This window comes from Phaethon lepturus, unplaced genomic scaffold, assembly GCF_000687285.1.
Source record: "Phaethon lepturus isolate BGI_N335 unplaced genomic scaffold, ASM68728v1 scaffold812, whole genome shotgun sequence".
NCBI lineage: Eukaryota > Metazoa > Chordata > Aves > Phaethontiformes > Phaethontidae > Phaethon > Phaethon lepturus.
The window spans coordinates 1-6,636 of NW_010523861.1; the positions used below are offsets into that span (position 1 = coordinate 1).

General features: G+C 51.7%; 1 pseudogene; it reads left to right on the forward strand.

Moving 5' to 3' along the window:
* The first annotated feature begins 6,243 nt into the window (after positions 1-6,243).
* LOC104617017 overlaps positions 6,244-6,636 on the forward strand; it is a 1,131-nt pseudogene continuing 738 nt past the window's right edge.

Genomic DNA, 6,636 nt, shown 5'->3' on the forward strand with positions numbered 1-6,636 from the left:
CAAGTTGGGCAGGAGTGTTGATCTGCTGGACGGTTGGAAGGCTCTGCAGAGGCATCTGGACAGGCTACATCAAGACACCAAGGCCAGTTGTGTGAGGTTCAACAAGGCTAAGTGCCGGGTCCTGCACTTGGGTGACTGGGGAAGAGTGGTTGGAGAGCTGCCCGGCAGCATAGGACCTGGGGGTGCTGGTTGACGGTTGGCTGAACATGAGCCAGCAGTGTGCCCAGGTGGCCAAGAGCATCCTGGCCTGTATCAGGAATAGTGTGGCCAGCAGGAGTAGGGAAGTGATTGTGCCCCTGTACTTTGCACTGGTGAGGCCGCACCTCGAATGCTGTTTTGGGCCCCTCACTACAAGAAGGACGCCGAGTTGCTGGAGTGTGTCCAGCGAAGGGCAACGAAGCTGATGAGGAGTCTGGAGAACAAGACTTACGAGGAGAGGGTGAGGGAGTTGGGGTTGTTTAGTCTGGAGAAGAGGAGGCTGAGGGGAGACCTTATTGCTCTCTGCAGCTACCTGAAAGGGGGTTGTGATGAGGTGGGTGTTGGTCTCTTCTCCCAAGTAACCAGTGATGAGAGGAAATGGCCTTCAAGTTGCACCAGGGGTGGTTTAGAGTGGATATTAGGAAAAAATTCTTTACTGAGAGAGTGGTCAAGCATTGGAACAGGCTGCTTCAAAAAATGTGCAGATATGGCACTTCAGGACATGGTTTACGGGGCATGGTGGTGTTGGGTTGATGGTTTGACTTGATGATCTTAAAGGTCTTTTCCAACCTTAATGATTCTGTGATTCTGTGATTTTGGAAAAGTTGTTGTGATAGGGAATTAATTCCCTCATGACTGGAAAAGGCAACCATTGCTCGTATTACTCAAGTAGGACTGTAATTGGGAGCAGACCGTGCTCCCCAGCTGCAGTGTAGAGCACATTCTGCACAGCTGGTCCTTTCTGGAGAGGCCCAAGAGCTACCGCACAAGTTATTTCCTGTTTCATCTGCTCAAAAGCTTGTGGTTGCTCAAGACCCCACTCAAACTAGATCTTCTTACAGGTTACTCGCTAGAGAGGGCTCACTAGTTGACCGTAACCTGGAATATGCATTCTCCAGAACCCCACAAGGACTAGGAAACCTCGTGTTTCCTTTTTCTTAGCTTGTGGATAAATAGTTGCTCCCTTGTTAGACACATCCACAGGCACATGATGGCATCCATCCTACCATTTTATTCCCAAGCACTGAATCTCCTGTGCAGGTCCCTTGGCCTTGCTCTTCTTTATGGCAAAACCAGCTTTCAGAATAATCTGAATTGCTCTTTTTCCCTTCTCAAACACTTCCTATGACTTGTTTCCCCAGATGATGATGTCATCAATGTATTGTACATGTTCAGGGGCATCACCCTTTTGCAGTGCAGTGTGGATTAGTCCATGACAAATGGTGGGGCTTCCACCCCTGGGGCAGTTGATTCTAGGTGTATTGTCACCAGTTCAGCATCACCCTTTTCCAGTGCAATGTGGATTAGTCCATGACAAATGGTGGGGCTTCCACCCCTGGGGCAGTTGATTCTAGGTGTATTGGACAGACTTCCATGTGAAAGAAAACTGTGGCCTGCATTCTGCTGCCAGAGGAATTGGAAAGAAAGCATTGGCAATGTCAATTGTAGCACACCACTTGCTGCCTTTGACTCCAGTTCATATTGGAGCTCTAACATGCCTGGTACAGCAGCACTCAGTGGTGGTGTCACTTCGTTCAGACCACGATAGTCTCCTGTTAACCTCCACACTCCATCAGACTTCTGCATGGGCCATATGGGGCTCGAAAGGTGAGTAGGTCTTGGTGATCACTCCTTGGCTCTCCTGTTGATGAATCAGCTCATAAATGGGTGCCAGGGAGTCTCGGTTGGTGCGATATTACTGCCGGTGCACTGTCCTGGTAGCAGTTGGTACCTGCCGTTTGTCAACTCGCAACAATCCTATACCAAAGAGGTTTTCCAAGAGGCCAGGCAGGGTTGAGAGCTGCTTGGTCTTCTCTGTATTCACAATAGCGACACCAAAAGCGCATCAGTACCCCTTTGAGCTCTTGAAGTATGTCCTCAAAGGTGATTCAAGACAGCCAGCATGGTTTCACCAAGGGCAAGTTCTGCCTCACCAACCTAGTGGCCTTCTATGCTGGAGTGACCGCATCAGTGGACAAGGGAAGAGCTACTGATGTCGTCTATCTGGACTTCTGTAAGGCCTTTGGCACAGTTCCCCACAACATCTTTCTCTCTAAATTGGAAAGAGATGGATTTGATGGGTGGACTGTTAAGTGGATGAGGCACTGGTTGGATGGTTGCATCCAGAACGTAGTGGTCAACAGCTCAATGTCCAGATGGAGATCGGTGACAAGTGGTGTCCCTCAGGGATCCGTACTGGGACAGTACTCTTTAATATCTTCATCAACGATACAGACAGTGGGATCAAGTGCACTCTCATCAAGTTTGCAGATGACACCAAGCTGAGTGGTGCGGTTGACACGCCTGAGGGACAGGATGCCATCCAGAGGGACCTGGAGAAGCTCGAGGAATGGGCCCATATGAACCTCATGAGGTTCAACAAGGCCAAGTGCAGGGTCCTGCATGTGGGTTGGGGCAACCCCTGGTACCTGTACAGACTGGAGGATGAAGGGATGGAGAGCAGCCCCATGGAGAAGGACTTGGGGGTACTGGTGGATGAAAAGCTGGACATGAACCGGCAATGTGCGCTCGCAGCCCAGAAGGCCAACTGTACCAGGGGTTTCATCCAAAGCAGTATGGCCAGCAGGTCAAGGGAGGGGATTCTGCCCCTCTACTCTGCTCTGGGGAGACCCCCCTGCAGTGCTGCATCCAGCTCTGGAGCCCTCAGCACACGAAAGACATGGACCTGTTGGAGCGGGGCCAGAGGAAGGCCACAAAAATGATCAGAGGGATGGAACACCTCTCCTATGTGAACAGGCTGAGAAAGTTGGGGTTGTTCAGCCTGGAGAAGAGAAGGCTCTGGGAAGACCTTATTGCAGCCTTGCAGTACCTGAAGGGGGCCTATAGGAAAGACGAGGACAGACCTTTTAGCAGGGCCTGTAGCGATAGGACAAGGGTAATGGTTGTAAACTAAAACAGGGTAGATTCAGACTAGATCTAAGGAAGAAATTTTTCACAGTGATAGTGTTGAAACACTGGCACAGATTGCCCAGAGAAGTGGTAGATGCCCCATCCCTGGAAACATTCCAGGTCAGGTTGGACGGGGCTCTGAGCAACCTGATCTGGTTGAAGATGTCCCTGCTCGCTGCAGGGGAGTTGGACTAGATGGCCTTTAAAGGTCCCTTCCAACCCAAACCATTCTATTATTCTATGATTCTACTTTATAACTACTATAGCTATAGCAGCTTAATGCAAAACTGTTGTCTCAGGCCCCACGTTGGGTGTCAGAAAGAACTGTGGTGGGTTGACGTTGGCTGGATGTCAGGTGCCACCAAGCCACTCTATCATTTCACTCCTCAGTAGGACAAGGGGGAGAAATTAGGATGGAAAAAAAAAAAAACAAAACCAAACAAGTGGGTCAATATAAAGGTAGTTTAAGAAGCAAAAAGCAAAGGCTGCACGCAGAAGTAAAAGAAAACAAAAGATTTACTCTCTACTTCCCATCAGCAGGTAATGTCCAGCTACTTCCCAGAAAGCAGGGCTTCAATACACTTAGCAGTTTCTCCAGAAGACAAACGTTGTAAAAATGATTGCCCCCGCTCTCATCCTCCTTTCTCTTAGCTTTTACTGCTGAGCTGACATCATATGATATGGAATATCCCTTTGGCCAATTTAGGTCAGCTGTCCTGTCTATGTCCTCTCCTGAGATCTTGCCTCTCCCCAGCCTATTGGTGGTGGGAGGTGGGAATGCAGGAGAGACAGCCTTGATGCTGTGCGAGCACTGCTCAGCAGCAGCCAAAACACCGGGTGTTATCAACACCGCTCCAGCTACCAGTACAAAGCACAGCACTATGAGGGCTGCTATGGGGAAAATGACCTCCATCTCAGCCAGGCCCAATATGACATCGGATGTCAATTCAGTTTGACAAAGTAATTTGCCACCAGGCCCCAAGAGGATGTCCCCAGATGCCGTCCTTTCTCTCAGCATTGTTCTATTAGAGCTTGATGTGACCTGCACGTATTTTTTACCAGCTCTGGCCCCACAGATATCACCAGGTCTTTGCATGGGAACTCCTGCTCTCCATCTCCATCAATTATCATGGGAGCCGAGATAACCAGCTCACATGCAGGTACCTGTTTTGTGCACTCCTAAACTGAGGCAAGACAAAATCCACCTCCTGTGTGTTTGTGGGGTGTGTGGAAGGGAGCTGACTCCCCTTTGACTCCCAGGACTACAACCGCAGGATGAGACGCCGCAACTGACTCAGCTGAATCCCTTCCTTCAAGCATGGGTTCTTCTCTGTCCCCAACCATCTGTCCTGTCTAATGGTGGGAGGAGGAGCAAGTGTTCTCATACCTAACTCTGTCTCTGAGAGTTGAAATGACACTGCTGGAAAGAAGTGTCTCTGCAGAACTGGCACATTACTGGTGATGGTGTGATTACTTCGGTCTCTTTCCAAGTAGGTGTCTGGGGAGCCCCAGGGAAATCTCAAGCACTCCCTTGGGCTGGTCCTCTGCTGCGGAGCTGGGCCAGGCTCCTGGGATGGAGGGAGCTCAAGGCAAGTGGTCAGTGCTGCAGAGAGACAGCTCTGCCCAGGAGCAGCTCCTCTGCGAAGCGCAGCAGGGGTGAGGCACTGCCTGCAGGCACCACAAGGACATGACAGAGCTTTTTGAAAGGGGAAGGCAACACAGAGTTCATTGTAAGAGAAATCTTCACAGCCTTACCCCACCGTGCTAAGTCCCTAGCTGAGGGCAATGCAGACTCAGTTGCTGGCGGGATCTCCTAAATCGGCACATCCCACAGCTTATGGGGTCTTTCAGAAGGACTTTCACATCTTCACCAGTGTGAAGGAGGAGAACCAGCCACAGGTCAGTGATTCACTGCCACACCACCAGAGCAGCGGCGCATCATGAAGCCCTTCTCCCAGGAACAGCTGCAGGGTGTGAAGTTGGGTGTGCTCCCAGGGGTGCCCAGGGCTGTCCTTCTGAGCAGAGCCCCTGCACCCCGGGGGGCTGTCATGGGGCAATGATCCTGTTGCTTCTCAGGGCAGCACTCAGCCTGCCCAGAGCGTTCCCCACGGTGCTGCAGAGAGAAGCTCTGGGTGGAAAAGGAGTGATCCCTGGCAGGGAAGGGTCCTTCTGCCTATCAAAAGGGTGCTGTGTGCACCAGGGATGCTCACAGCTCCAGATCACAGCCTAGACATCTCTGCAGGGGAATCCTGCAAGCTGTGTGCTGCCCTCCAGACTGCTGATCTCCCCCACAGCACCTGTGTGTAAGCTGATGGACAAGTGCAGAGATACTGCGGGCAGGGAAGTGCTGCTGGGCCATGAGATGAACTCTGCGTCCCTGGCAAGCAGTGGGGTGCTGAGACCTTGCTCAGGCACCTGGAGGGAGGGTGAGACAGTGGTCTGCGGTGGGTGCCTCTGCTCTCAGACTGGTCTGATTTCTTCTCGGGGTAACGTAGGAGTACAATCCCCCTCATCTCAGGAAGCAGCAACCTCCAGGCAGCTGGAAACAAGACAAATGGACAGACCAGCTTGCCTTCCTCTGCACTAAGCTACATCAAATCCTTTTGCCTTTCAGGACTCGTGGCTGCTCGGCCTGAGTGCAGCAGAGATGCTCAGGTTTTCTGACTTCAGAGGAGATTCCCCAGGGAAGAAAGGAGTTGGTGGGGAAGAGCTGTCCAAAAACAACAACAAACAAAAGCCTAATCCCCTTTCTGCAACCAACTTCCTTTGGTATTGGGGCTGCAATTGCAGACAAGCCCTTCAACGTTTAAAGAGATATTGTTTCAGAAATTCTGACTACCAGATCAGGCCCCTGCATCCCCACTGCTCCCAGGTAGCCCCTGAACTTGAGCAGTGAATGAGCGAAACCTCAGGAGCCCACGGGCAGAGGCCCTGCTCCTCACAACACGCTCAGTCAGCACAAACCAGAGCTCCAGCCAGGGAGCTGCCAGAAGGTCCTATCAAGCAGGAAAAAGGGTGGGTAAGTGGTGGAGGAAGTACCTATGAAAATGTGTTTGGTTTTTCTTAAGAAAAGTCTGTCCTCCCTTGTTATTGTCTTTCCCTCCTTGCACAGGCCCCCAAGACCATAGGAAGAAAATGTCCAATGGCAGCTCCATCACCCAGTTCCTCCTCCTGGCATTCGCAGAGACGTGGGAGCTGCAGCTCTTGCACTTTGGGCTCTTCCTGGGCATCTACCTGCCGGCCCTCCTGGGCAACGGGCTCGTCATGCCAGCGCCTCCCTCATCCCCGCCATAGCCTGCGACCCCCGCCTCCACACCCCCATGTACTTCTTCCTCCTCAGCCTCTCCCTCCTCGACGTGGGTTACATCTCCACCACTCTCCCCAAATCTATGGCCAATTCCCTCTGGGACACCAGGGCTATGTCCAATGGAGGATGTGCTGCACAGGTCTTTCTGTTTGTCTTCTTCCTTGGAGCAGAGTGTGCTCTTCTCACCATCATGGCCTACGACCGCTAGGTTACCGCCTGCA